The following is a 14,796-nucleotide window of genomic DNA, read 5'->3' as shown; positions in this document are numbered from 1 at the left end:
ATATCTCTCGACATATATATATATATATATATATATATATATATATATATATATATATATATATATATATATATATATATATATATATATATATATCATCACAATGTATCAACTTGGAAATTTTGATCGATGAAATGGAAGTTTAAAAAAGATTTAATATATCTAAAAGAACAGACATAAATAAAAAATGAAAAATAAAAATAAAAGTATTATTTCAAATTTCTTATATTGTAACGAATGTATTAGCTCTTTATTTTTTAAATTTTTATTTAATTGATGAAAGATAAATTAATTAAATAAAAGGATAAATTCCTAACCGATCTTTATTTCTTTGTTTATTTTGGCGCACACATTTTCTTGGTGGAAACCCTAACCCTTTCATCTCTTGTCGCCGCAGCTTCGATGAAGTACGCGATGTTACGCCATAACCTATTTTTTTGTTGCCACAGCTTCCAGGAACTCCAACTTATGCCCTGATCTTTTGGATGTTGCACCAGTTGTTTTTTCCCCTATTGATGCTGCGAACTTGGATCCAATTCACAAGATTGGCGCTGCCGAAGAAAGCAAAACGTTCCAGTTAATGACATGGAGGCGCAGGTTTGGCAGAAAATCAAATCCATCGATGACTTCGACCTTCGTCGACAAGATTTGAACATTTTGCTTTCTTTGTCAGCGCCAGTCTTGCCGATCTCAGGTTTGGCAGGAAATCAAATCTAACAATGACTTTAACCAGACGGGGAAAGAAGCCAGATTTGTTCGCGGCTTTTAATAGGGCATTCTGAATCTCTAATGTCGCTTTTTGCGCATTGAGCCCATCTAAATTATAATTTTGAATGGAAAAAGTGAGAGTCAAGGCCTCAAATATCAAGACAGGCAATCCCTGCCCATCCAGTAGCTCTTCGAGCGAGGTATGCTTTGTAAGTTTTTAAAGCCAGCTAATTTTTATCGCTGAAGCAATTAAAGTATCATATAATTGGGGATTATTTAAATCATGTTTTGTTACTTCTGAAAGTAATCTTAGTAATTTTGTTGGCATGTCCCGGTTTTTTAAAGTGAGCTAATTGCTAGTGCAAGGAGTGAACAATCATACATGATGTTTAGAAAACAAATTATCCAGTCCTAAAAATTTGCAGAAGCTGTAACTATGTGTTTGATTTTGTGTTATTTAGAACACTGGAGGCTGATTTTGTGTTATTTAGAACACTGGAGGCAGGTGTTCGAAAATATATGAAACCAGTAGATCAAAACAGTAGGCTTTTCCATTTACTGTGGAAGTTTATCAAGATTAACATCACAAAACTTTATTAGTTGGAAGCTGTTAACAAATGGCTTAAAACAGAGTTCTGCGCTGAGCCTAACCAGGTCAATTTCAGGCTCTGGCCCTACAAATTAAAAACTCTCTAGAAAACTAGTTTGATTTTTGTTTCCAATTCAGAATAACATCAATGGCATGTATTTATAGTGCAATTTCTCTAATTATAAAATTTAATGAACATGTCATTCTATTGCTCATAGCAGATACCCAACTGGAGAAATCACTTATGATTCAATGAATCTGAGATAATTGACAAACAAACTAATAGTTTGCTGAGGGTTTAAAATTTTGAAGAAGCTGCTTGTAAATAAGTGAAAGCTTTAAATAACGATGATGTTTTAAATTTTATTGTTCAGGGTTTTAATAATGTTGAGATTGATTGCGTGCCAGACTGCTACCAAACTCACAGAAATTAGAAAACTGTGCTGGTAGCTGTAAAAAATTATCACTGTACTGAGTGAAGGCAGTAAAGCTTGTTCCTACCGGTTCAGCCCAGGTCTTTACATGTCTATCATGCACATTCTCTCAAAATTATATAATTATCAGTGTTACTCTTTGTTTTTGGGACATCCAGTCTTTGTGGACGACACTAAATTAATCTGAGTTGCCAATTTGTGTCTGGATTTATTTTTCTTTGGGTACAGATTTGGGTTAGTCTGTACACACACGACACCTAGATATTATGAATCTATAGATATACGAGTTCAAACAGTGAAGTTTATATATGTATATCATATTTAGTAAAAATGAAAATACTCCAATCTCAAAATGTTCTTAGACAATGAAAATTTAAATTTCAATTGACATTTGATATTCATATTTTCGATTTTCTTCAACTAAATTCATCTCGGCTCTAATAAATTATCACTAGCATACCTAGGAAAGGATCGAAAAAAGTTATACAAAAAATTATATTGAGGGAACCAAGGGTTTTTGAGTGGGGCCTTACCCTGAGGGAAGGATTAAAACCAATTATAAAATAATCATTTTTGAACATACCAGCGGTTTTGTGATGTGTCCAAGTAGAGTAAAACTCATTGAGCAGTCTGAAGGTATGATCACTGTTTTTGGCAAATCTGTAAATGCTTTTCGGATATCTGTGTGAGGAATGTAATGCGATATGTCAACACAGTGCTGGAGGTTTTGTTACATCTGTTTGCAGAAAGAAAAATACACGAGTAAACAGAAACATTTGTAACAACTTGATGTCTTCTAGTTGCTGTATTTGCAAATTTGTGGTTAAGTTATTTGGATGTAAAAAAAGGTATATGCACCGAATCGTAGTGCAGAGGCACCGAATTGAACTAGTTTCACGAATGTTAAAAAGGCTTTGAGAATTAATTGTTGCTAAATGAGTGTTGAGTGATGCTTATACACCAAATGCATCAAATGTCAATTGAAAGCACTTAGAGTTAATATAAAACTATTTGGAAACACAATTTCTTGTAAGATATCGGTCAGATCCAGATTGTGTGCTCCATTAAATGTGCTAAAATGTGATGGTGAAAAAAATTTAATCTAAATAAAATAGAACAACGCAATGCAAGATTCATATTCACCCTTGTACTCAATGATGCCTAAGATCAATGCATAAAATTAAATGTTAAAAAAATAATATCATAACAAAGATTGTTCTATTATTTACTTGGTACTTGGACAAGAGTTTGATATACTCTTAGATTTTTCTCCTAACCTGATAAAATATGGTTAATTTCTCCTAACCTTGATAAAACATGGTTAAGATGGAGGCTTGTTTGTGGTGTTTGATAACGGGTGCTTGATACACGCTTAAATATGACAATGATACAATATGAAAGTGCTCTTGATAATAAAGCTAGCTTAAGAAAATGGACAAGTGAAGGTCTTGATCAATGTGGAAATTAATCAGAAAGATCAATGAAATAGGAAATTTGAAAGGTTTGAATCATAAATAGTTCATTGATTGGGCATGGGTTAATCTTTAGCTAATCTTTAGCAAAAAAGTATCAAAGATAAAAGAAGTCAAACTTTTTTTTTTTAAATATAGTGATTTTTTCCTAAATTTTTTACTGTTTTCGACTACAGACTATGTAGATCATGAAGATCAAATGCTGAAATTTTCGAAAAATTTCATATGATGTTTTTGATCTTTTGAAAATTGATCAACTGTACATTTTTGTGGGAGGATAGCCGGGTCTCATTGATTGATGGGGTGAAAAAAATAAAGACAATATTAGTTATCTAGAAGAAATAAATATACTATAAGACAAAAAATCAAAGTATTATTTAAATTTGTTATTTTAAAAATAATATTAGCTTTTTGATTTTTTTAATTTTAAAAAAAAATGATCAGTAGATGAACTTATAAATAAAAGAATAAATTCTCTTTATTACTTTATTATTTTGGCACACATATTTTCTGGGTGGAAATCCTGACCCTTTCATCTCTTGTTGTTGCAGCTGCGATGAAGAATTCCATCTTATGCCCTAACCTATCTGTTGCTGCCTTAGCTTCCATTAACTCCAATTTATGCCCTGAACTTTCTGATTTTGCTCCAGTTTCTATAAGCCCAATTGATTCTGCAAACATGGATCTAATTCTCAAGATTGGCACTGACAAAGAAAGTAAAGCGTTCCAGTTAATGTTATGGAGGACCAGGTCTGGCAGAAAATCAAATCCAACGGTTACTTCGACCTTCCTTGACAAGATTTGAACATTTTGCTTTCTTTGTCGGCGCCTATCTTGCCGATCTCAGGTTTGGCAGGAAATCCAATCCAATGACGACTTGAACCTTCCTAATTTGAGGATATAGACAGCGAAAGAAGCAAGGTTTCTGGCAGATTATTACAGGGCATCCTGAATCTCTAATATCTCCAACTCCACAAAGGGCCAATGAAAATTATAATTTTGAATGGAAAGTGAATCAGGCTCTCAGAAATGAAGGCGGGCAAGACCTGCCCATCCAGTAGCTCTTTGAGCAAGGTATGATTTGTATCATTAAATTTTTAATGTGGACTAATTGTTACCGTCGAAGCCATTAAAGTGTGATATAAGTAGTGAATATTTATTAGTTTCTGTCAAGGCTGGAATACTTATGCATTATTGTAATGCAAATATGACATTAACACTAATCAATCAAATCAAAGAATTTAAAAGATTAAGATTTTAAATGTTGATATCTTTTTCTAATTTTTTATTATTTTATAAATCACATTTTTCCTCCATTCTATTGGTCCATACTATTTTTGTTGTCAACAAAAAAATACAAATATTTTCTAACAACTTCATCTTGCATTAATGAATGTATTAATTACAACTTTATCTTTTCCACATTTTTGACAAGTTGATAAGAGTTTTTTTAATCATTTTATCTTCCACCTCGTCAATATTAATTATCACAATTGATTAAATATTTTTAATTTCTTATTTTAAATATATATATTATTAATTTTATATTGATGTTTATTTTTTACTATTTGATATAATTTGTTCCTAAAATTTCATTATCTTTTCCACATTTTTGACAAGTTGATAAGAGTTTTTTTAATCATTTTATCTTCCACCTCGTCAATATTAATTATCACAATTGATTAAATATTTTTAATTTCTTATTTTAAATATATATATTATTAATTTTATATTGATGTTTATTTTTTACTATTTGATATAATTTGTTCCTAAAATTTCATGTAATGCATAAGTTCAAATTATACTTCTATATATATATATATATGTGTAAAATTAATAAATATGTCTTTTTAATATAATTTCAATATGTTATATCTTTGTATTTGAATTTCTAATTTTTTTAAAACTTTGATTTTTTAATAAAAGTAGTTAAATTATTACTATTATTTTACTTTTATAAAAATAAATTAAATATCATTTTTTAATTATATTTTATAATAGTGTTTGTAATATGTATAATTGATAAGTGTTACAATTTATAAATTATATCATTTATTATTATTAATATTTTTTATTTAAACAATTTATCATTTATTTAAATACATTTAAAACTTAAATATATTTTTTAATATTAAATTAATAATTATATTTTATATCAAAAAAACATACCAAAGAGATAACCACAAAAAAGAAATAATTCAATTCTAAAAGATGTATAAATTATTATTAAGATTTTATAAACTATGTATTAAAATTAAATAGTTATATTTTATTTTTGATTTATTTCATCATATTTCTTCATCAACATCAAATTTATATGTATTACATCTATTTATTATTTACAAATGTACATATTAAATTATATAGATATTATTTCACTATTAAAAATTACTTAATTTTATGAAAATTTTAGAAATACAAAACATTAAATAGTAAACCTTCTCTAATTGTGTAAAATTAAATAATCAGTTTTACTTATAAAATATTTTTATATTTCAATACATTTCATTTTTTTATATAGAAATGTGAGTTTTAATATAAAAATTAAATTCTTAGTTTCATTAATTAAAATATAATAATATTTTTATTTTTTTATTATAATCATGATTTTATTTTGACTATTTGTTTTATTAAGATAAATAATCATATTTAATTCTCTCTCTCACACACAAACAACTTATGTTGGTATCACTCTATCTTACTATTTGATCTCTCTTCCTCTTCCTCCTCTATATTATCTATCCTTTTTTTTTCTTTTGCATATATGTTTATGTTGTTATTGTTGTATACTATTGTTTATCTCTATCTATATCTCTATCCTAGTTTTTGTCCTATTGGGACTCAAAATTGCCTTCCCGATTTTGAGTACCATTGAGTGTTTCAAGCCCTATAAATGCCTTCTGATGCCTATGTACCTGGCTACCCATTTGAAGCATATGAGGTGTTTAATGTTTCTAACACCTTGCAGTCAGTGCGTCTAAGTGTTCTATGAAGTTAAACTGACATTCTGAGCTATTCCGTGAAGTCCCATTTTGAGCAAATTCCAAATCTACATTTTCACCTTAGTGTCAGACAGCGACATGAGGTTGTGTTTGCTATTGAATATCTCGCACCCAGAAATGTTTCATGACTCGCCACTTTGGCAATGTCTAATGTCCATATCCAAGAACCTATGTTTCAGATTTTGAGTCGTTTCGAGTTCGTTTGACTAGGTTTTGAATCTCTCAAAGTTGGTCATTTAAATTTGTCATACTGATGCATATTGCACATAATTTTGGGAGGCTCTGTTTGACGAGTTATAACTTTTTGACCAGTTGACCCAAATGTTGAAATTCTTTTTGCGTTGCATTGTAGACGTCAGAGACTTGTTATGTTTCAAGTTTCAGCTTATGACGAATCTGTTTGATCAGTTTTCAAATGCGATTCCAAATGCAATTTCTATCTTTTTACTGGTATCAACATTTGCAGATTTGTCAGGACCCATGTTCGAGACATTATAACTTGAGATCCGTGATTGGTGAGACTAAATGGATTGTACCCCTGTGTTGTCCTCCGAAAATACTTTAAGTGTGTTGGTTTGCAAGTCATGACGAATCCATTTGCACACTTTTCCAAGTCGATTCCATTTGCAAAAATTGATTTCCTGCCATTATCTCCAATCAACAGATCCAAGTAGCCTACTTTGCCCAGTCGCCAAATGTTTCCTATTATTCATCATGAGCCCAAATCATAGATTTATAATGTCCTCATGACAGAGAACCAATGCCCCAGTTTTCGTTTTCCCAAGTGTCAGTTTACCTAGTTTTCAAAGCCGATTCTGAACCCAATTTATTGCTTTCTAACATGTTTTCTTGCAGGAAGTTCTAAAAGGTCAACTTTGACAATGAATATCTTTTGACCTCGAATTCGTCATGAGACGAGATTCAACATGGTACAAGTGTGTAGAGCAGAGAATTAGTGAGCCAGTTTTCAGAGCTCGATCAAGTGTTCTGGTCAGTTTTTAAGGCCAGTCAAAGGACCTCTTGGCACAAAGTTGATAGTCTGCAAGAAAGTGATAAAGTGAGTTTTAAATGATTAGTTAGGGATCAAATTTGGTTCCAATCAGTGTGATGAGTTCAATAGGCCAATTTGAGAAGTTAGGTGTTTGAAAACGAATTTTTTTTAAGCCAAACCCACTTTGGGGCCCGACTAATTTACATCAGATTGCAAAGTAATATCGGTGGAATAAAGTTAATAAGACATAATGCTGATGATGGACAAGAGGCTGGAGAAGAAGTGAAAGGTCAAATAATTATGGAGAACCCGTGGCAATCAATCTCTTGTTGCATAACTATTGAATAACTTATATCTATGCATCAAACAAGATCAACAAAATATCTCATCTATCATCGCTCTTAATATTTCCTATATAGTCTGGCTTAGGAGACTCAGTAAATATTACAACTTAAATGCACAGATAAAGCTTCTTAGTACAATGTGGTGCATTGGACTAAAGTGGGACTCAGTAATAAAGTCTACCAATTTGTGTCTAGGGATTCAAAGCCATCTTAATAGAGCAAGAAAATGTGTTCACAAGGAGTGAAAAGGAAAGCTAATATTAAATGAGAGGACGTTGAAAGGACGTAGGTATATCTTTTGATTCTTCATCCCTCGTGATCCACATGATCTGGTAATGTGCCCTCTTAATGAATGTTGATCTATATGATATGGCAATAACTCCCCTAGATTGCATATATTCGTTTGCAAGTAACGTGTCAGGTAAAGTCAAAATCAAAGGAAACTTGCATGCATAAAGGGAACCCGTAAGCAATTGAACACAATTCACGCTGTAATCTAAGAAGACTCAGCCTTACGTTGACCACAGAGCACTAAGCCGCCCAACATTAAAGAAGATTTTCCCAAGGTTAATGTTGCCAACATTCTTCATCATTACCCGACTGATTCATATGAGCTCTATAATAGGGACACACTGCCCAAGAACATAGTTTTTCTGATTCACAAGAAATTGTATTGCTTTCATGAGGAAATTGCATTGTCTTGACTCGCCGAAATGCATCCATAATGAGTAAATGTGTTCTCCACGATACTGAGCAATGGGAGACCGTATCAGTTCATTGTTGGGCTTCTTTCATTCTTCAACTGGAAATCTCTGTACTTTCATTCCTCTGCGGCATCAAGAAGAGCCACCAAATGCTTTCCAAGGAATTGTAGCGCAAGCATTTCCATCATGCTTGACACTGTTGAAAAGGGGGCCGTATGATGTTTTTTATTAATCATTGTGGCTGTGATACCAAGCCCAAGATAGCTAGCACTATCTACCACACCCTTGATTTGACTGGACTGAGAAAATGTAAAGACTTTCAAACCAATCTTAGTGTTTTTTATGTAGAGCATCCACGTGGAATGCCAAAAAGGAAGAGGTAAAAAATGCAGATTAAAAGAGGGAAGCAGACATAAAAAAGGAGGCCACGCATGTAAGAGATCACGCCGGCATTAGTAGAACGCTCCACACAAAAAAAAGCCGCCATGGAGGAAAAATCACAGTCACAAAAAAAACAATGTAAAGGTAATATCCCACATTCAACGTGGGAGGAGATTTGTGAAGTTTAAATAATTTTGCACACATCACTCATTGTGTCTCAAATATTGGGCCTTTTGAAAGGAAAGGCTGCATGTTGTGGTGGGGCCTGTGGTCGACCAAATGGAGGCATACTGCAAAATTTTTAAATGAACCAACGTGCGAGCTAATGTGGCGGATTGAAGCCCAAGTGCTTAAGATGTTGACACATGGCTTCATCCGACAATGGGCGCACGCCCGCAAAATCAAGTTGCTCGAAGGATAAGAATTGCGGGCATGCAGACAAGTGCCATGAGGCGGCGGGTCTCGATGCGTGGTGATGTGGCATGGGCCTGAAACAGTTGATGACATGGCCGATTCGTAGGCCAATGCATAAGATGGTGCCATGTGGCGAGATCGGTGGTGGGCGCAAGCTCGCAAGGCGGAAGTGATCGAAGTTTAAAAATTGTGGGAATGCGAGATGCTGCCACGTGGCAGTGGGTCTTGCGCATGGTGAGGTGGCGTTGCAGAGCAAGCTCAAGCAGGAATTGCCCAGATGCTGACACGTGGTGCATCAAACGAACTGCGCATTTTTGCAAAAAAAAGATGCTCGATGGATAGGTAATACGAGTAAGCGGGTTGCCGCCACGTGGCAGCGGGCCCACTTGGTGATGACGTGGCGACCCCTGTTAGTAGGTGATGGAGCAGTAAAGTGGCCAATAAAATAGTGCCACGTGGCACATGTCAGGTGCCCCCATGGACCAGAAAGGAAAATATTTTAAAATGTTATTTTTAAAATATTGTTTTTTCAAAAGGAAAATGCACGTTCAATCTTTTAAATTCAGAAAGGGTATTATCTTAAGTAAAAACTTTAGATGTTTTTTAATTTTTGAGAAATTTAAATTTTAAAAGATTGCAAGTCATAGAGCCCTGGCAGAGGGATTTTTTTTCAAATCAACTTTCAGGGGGTTTTCGGTAGTCAAAACATAGACTCCAATATACCATTGGAATCAACAAAAGACAAACAATCCATTTTTGGAAGTAGTTTTTGCACAGGATCTCACTGGTACATGCTATAGGAGGTTTTCTCTTGGAGATTGATCTACATGTTTTGTTAGGTGTTTCAAGTCACCAGTTGCAGAATTCAGTGGAAAAACATCATAAAAGTATTCAGTGACTCTTGTATCAGATTATTTTGAATTTTTGTGATGTTTTGGCTTCAATTTGATAAATTGGCACATCCGGGTTCATTAGTAGATCTTTGTCTTTTGCTGAGATATTTTGCATTTGGAAAGGCAAAACATAAAGGATTTGATTAGCAGTTGAGGGATTTCATTTACCCATGGAAGAGAGAGGTAGAGGGAGGTTTTCTAGTTGCAAGGGATTGAATTCCAAGCGGACACATGTCAGGCATGGATCAGATCCGAGAATTCATTCATACTATATCATTCTTTCTTTCTTTCATGGTAAGGGTTGGTATTTTGGAAAGTTTTCTCTGGAATGGAAACACTTAGCAGAATTGGCCCTGGAATTGATGAATTCTGAATGGTAGATCTAGGACGTGTTGGTTCCAAACCATGAAGCTTTGCTTTGGCTGTGATACCCCTTCCCATCCCATCAGTTTCTCATTCCCACCATTTTCTCTCTTGTACGACAGCATATGTTATTGTATAGTTTGGTTTGTTAGGTGATTTGTGAGTTAATTTCATGCATTTTCATGTATTATTTCCAGGAAATCAATACAAGGTACAACAATTGTTTAGTTTCAGTTTAAATCTTGTCTCCTTTCTCATTTGAGCTATAATGTTTTATGGTCTTTGAACAAAAAGCCTAGATCATAAGTTCAGCCCCTTAAGGCTGTATGTTGCTTCATTGTTGCTTGTAATTCAAGGAATTATGTAAATGCTTCAGAGATTTAACAGGGTTGTAGGTTTATTGAGGAGGATATCAGGTGAGAATGAGATTTAAGTTGAACTTTGATATCCAATTTACAAGGTTAATGGATAGATCTGGAGTCTTGGCATGCGAATTATGTTCTAGATATCCAAAGTGCATGAGGGAGATTCATGAATTACCCAATGGATTAGGCACTAATCTATTATAGGATCATAAGTTTGTTGTTCATACCTGGTTTTCATCCACTTTCCCCACCCACATAAAATCAAATCAAATTCAAGTCATCTTTAGATTTTATGTTGAAGAGCTATAACAGTTTAACCCTCACTCAGCCTGTGCATTCCATAGAGTTGTAATTTGCTACCGCATTTCTTTGTTACTGCATAAGTCTTTAGGAGATTTTAGGGGTTTTCATCTGCTTAATAGATTGAGGGATATATTTTTGCACTGGTACGGCATCAATTGAATCTGAGGTCCACCTGCTTAGGTTTAGCAGGGCCTGAAGTAGAAGAAGGGTCATGTCTTATAGTTGGCCTGTTGTCAGAAATGACATGTTGAAAATGGGAGTTAGCTGCCTCTAGATATGTCAGTTTCTCAGTGGGATAATTGAAAACCGTCCAGCGTTTTCAAACACCAACATGTCCAGTGCTAATGATTTAAAATAGTTTGAGTTCCATTTGATAATCAAGATGAGAATAATACATAGTTGGGGTAGTTATTCCAACTACTTATGTTTCTCTAGTAGCATGCATGGTATGCTTAAACATATAATGTGATAGTCCAAATGCTTCATCACTTATTCAAGTTCTATAATTCAAATATTGGTATGGATATCTTTCCTCATTACACATAATTTAAGTTGTCAATGTAGAAGGTGCAAATTTGTCTATTATGTATTGATCGCAGTATGATATTAAGTACTTAGTGCCATATTGGGGACTTTGGCCTCTTATTCTTGGGCTTAAATGACCAAAGATATAATAATATAACACGAGAACTTAACAACAAAATATGAGCCATCCTATCAAATCACAAGCGCATTTTTAGGACGAGAATTTAACAACAAAATATGAACAATCCTATCAGATCACAAGTGCATTTCTAAGAAAAAATTAATGCATTCACAATGTTAATTTAGATTCTCACTCATCTACACCTCTACAACCATTATGCGTTAGGCAGAAACTATGACGCATTGCGTCTCTTGTTTAATACATGTTTTTTCACATTTGAAAATCATCTCAGAAATTTTGTCGTAATGTGCCAAATTTTAAAGTGAGCTAATTGCTCCACAAAATTCCAAACCTAAATACTTATAGAAGCTGTAATTATCACTTTGATGTCTTGAGTCGGTTCTTAATATATGCATGAAACCAGAAATCCCCCGAAACAGGACTTTCCATCTACAGAGAAAGTTCATCGAGATTAACATCACAAAACTTTGTCTTAAAGCATATTTTTGCAGTGAGCCTGACCAGGTCGGTTTTATGCCCAAAAAATCCGTACAAACTAGTAACGTCAAGGACATGTATCTAAAGTTCAATTCCTCTCACTATAGACTTCAATGAACAGGTTGTTCTGTTACTCGTAACTGACCCAATTGGAAAAATTGCTTACAATTCAATGAACTTGAGATAATTAATAAACCAAACAAATTGCTGAGGGTTTAAATTTCGACGGAGCAACCGCTAATAAACAAAGGCTGAAAATAGCGACGAGTGTGCTAATGCTTATTGTTCAAGGTTTTAAATAATGTTTTTGATTTATTGGATGTTAGGCTTCTGCCAACACCGCACAGAAATTAGAAAACTCTGCAGGCTTCAGTTGACTGAGAGAAATCGGAAAAGCTTACTTCTATTGGTTTTGCTAAGGTCTTTGTAAGTCTACCATAACAGTAAACTCTGCAGGCTTCAATTGACTGAGAGAAATCGGAAAAGCTTACTTCTACTGGTTCTGCTGAGGTCTTTGTAAGTATTCCATAACAGCATTGTCTCTCAAAATTATGTATTTAACAGTGTTACCAATGTCTTTTTTTTGGATTGACCTAAGTTTTGCCCTAGAATAGCAAATTTCTTTAAAATAAGAATTGCAAGATGGTTGGAGGTATAACTTCACCGATTAAAATATCCTTTTACAAGATAATTTCTAATTTAGGGCCTGCAACACCAAAAAGGAAATGGGCACAGATAGAACAAATGTATTGTTAACATGATATGATCTATCTTACAGATTTATAGCTTGATAATGAGAGTTCCAATTGCCTAGAAATATTCATAAACAACAATGAGAAAAGTAGAATAAAAGACATGTGATTATCTTGGGAAAACCCTTCTCCACTTAAAGGGAAAAACCTAGTCACATCAGAAAAATATCTCTTTTATTGATAATAAATGATCAAGTACAATGTTTAAATGTAATACAATTGTGTCTTCACACAAAGCATTCTCATGTATATATAGAATTGAGAGACTCTTCATATCACAATTGTAGGTCCCTTCAATTGTCAAATGCATGTCTCTTCACATGACACCTCTCGTCACATGACACATGTCTATTAATATTATCTCAAATATTATCATAATTATTTTCTCCAGCTGTAAACACAATACATAGGTATTATATCAATTTCAATATATAGAAAAATCTGAGATAAAGATCTATATCACACCTACAAACTTCAACATTCACTTTTAGCAAGGGAGAGATCTTTAGCATGGTAGACATACATAGCTGCAACTATAAGATGTCAATGATAAATTCTCATCACATGATTCTCATATGCTATCTCTGTTGGAATAAGCCCAAAATAACATGATAAACAACTTTGATAGAAAAATATGCTAGAATATATCTTGGGAAAACCTTTCAAGAATGAAGGGATAAACCCAGTCACACTGAAGATTTGATGTTCTCCAATGGCTGATTGGAATTGGAAACCTTTAGTTTCTTCTCCCAACTTGATATCAAATTCAATTCACAAAATCAAATGGTAAATAATGAAGCTCCCACCCCTTTTCATACTTTTCCTTAACCCTCATAGAAAAAAATAAAATATTTAATAATTGCATTCTCTAGAAGTTTCCCCCTTCCAATAATTAATGCACTTGCTAGAAGCTTCTCTCTTACAATACAATAATTAAATAAAATATTTAATAATTGCATTCTCTAAAAGTTTCCCCTCCCAATAATTAATGCACTTGCTAGAAGCTTCTCCCTTCCAATAATTAATGCATTCACCAATTAAATTAATAAAGTAACTCTTTTTTTTCTTCTTTTTTTCGAATTTTGACTTTATTAGAAATTAATTTAATCAATTTCTCCTTATTTCTCCACTTAGCCTTCGAAGAATGTAAAGGCTAAGAACTCCACTGATATGCTAAAAAGATGGGGACATTACAGTCTGCCCTTCCTGAAATTGCTTGTCCTCAAGCAACTTTAAGTTCAGATGCTGAAAAATCTCCTCATTCTCCCATGTTGCATCCTCAACTGGCAGGTCCTTTCATTTCATCAAATACTCCCTTATAGTGCGCTGGCTCAAGTTCCTTTCCCTAAAATCAATAATAGCCTTTGGCACCAATATCAATTTTCCCTCATCATCTAAGGGAGGTAATACTACAAAAGGCACCACATTCTGACCCAATGCCTTTTTGAGGCATGACACATGAAACACATTGGGCACTCTACTGTCTGCAGGAAGCTCCAACTGATAAGCCACCTCACCAACTGGCCTGACAATCCTGAATAATCCATAATAGCATGGTTTGAGTTTCTCTACACCACTCTTCTTGAGAATGGATTGCCTTTATGGTTGCAACATGAGGTAGACCATATCATCTACCTCAAAACTACGCTCAGTTCTCTTCTAGTCTGCATACTACTTTTGTTGGTTCTGAGCTCTAGCAATGTTTTCCTTGAGAGTAGCAACTATATCCTTACTCTCTTGTAATAGTTCACCTGCACGGGGTACCCGACTGTCACCCAACAACAAATCTAAGAAACTGGGTGCCTCATAACTGTAAAGTTCCATGAAGGGTGTCATTTGTATGGTCATATGGTATGTAGTATTGTAGCAATACTCACAGAGATATATCCATTTGACCCAAGGTGCTATTAAGCTGCCACATATTCCTCAAATATCCT

At 33.7% G+C, this 14,796-nt stretch overlaps 1 long non-coding RNA gene across 2 annotated transcripts; it reads left to right on the top strand.

Moving 5' to 3' along the window:
- Window positions 1-340: 340 nt before the first annotated feature.
- Window positions 341-4,519, top strand: LOC149553607 (uncharacterized). 2 transcript variants are annotated; one of them, XR_016353139.1, is made up of 2 exons: window positions 341-908; window positions 3,755-4,519. It is a non-coding gene; the product is annotated as an uncharacterized LOC149553607 (long non-coding RNA). The 2 variants fall into 2 exon arrangements; XR_016353138.1 differs by having other exon boundaries at window positions 341-917.
- Window positions 4,520-14,796: the final 10,277 nt, after the last annotated feature.

This window comes from Cupressus sempervirens, chromosome 6, assembly GCF_028749045.1.
Source record: "Cupressus sempervirens isolate cs-2001-9-10 chromosome 6, ASM2874904v1, whole genome shotgun sequence".
NCBI classification, from domain to species: domain Eukaryota; kingdom Viridiplantae; phylum Streptophyta; class Pinopsida; order Cupressales; family Cupressaceae; genus Cupressus; species Cupressus sempervirens.
The sequence above is the reverse complement of the archived record's forward strand: the minus strand, read 5'-3'. Positions and strand labels throughout refer to the sequence as shown.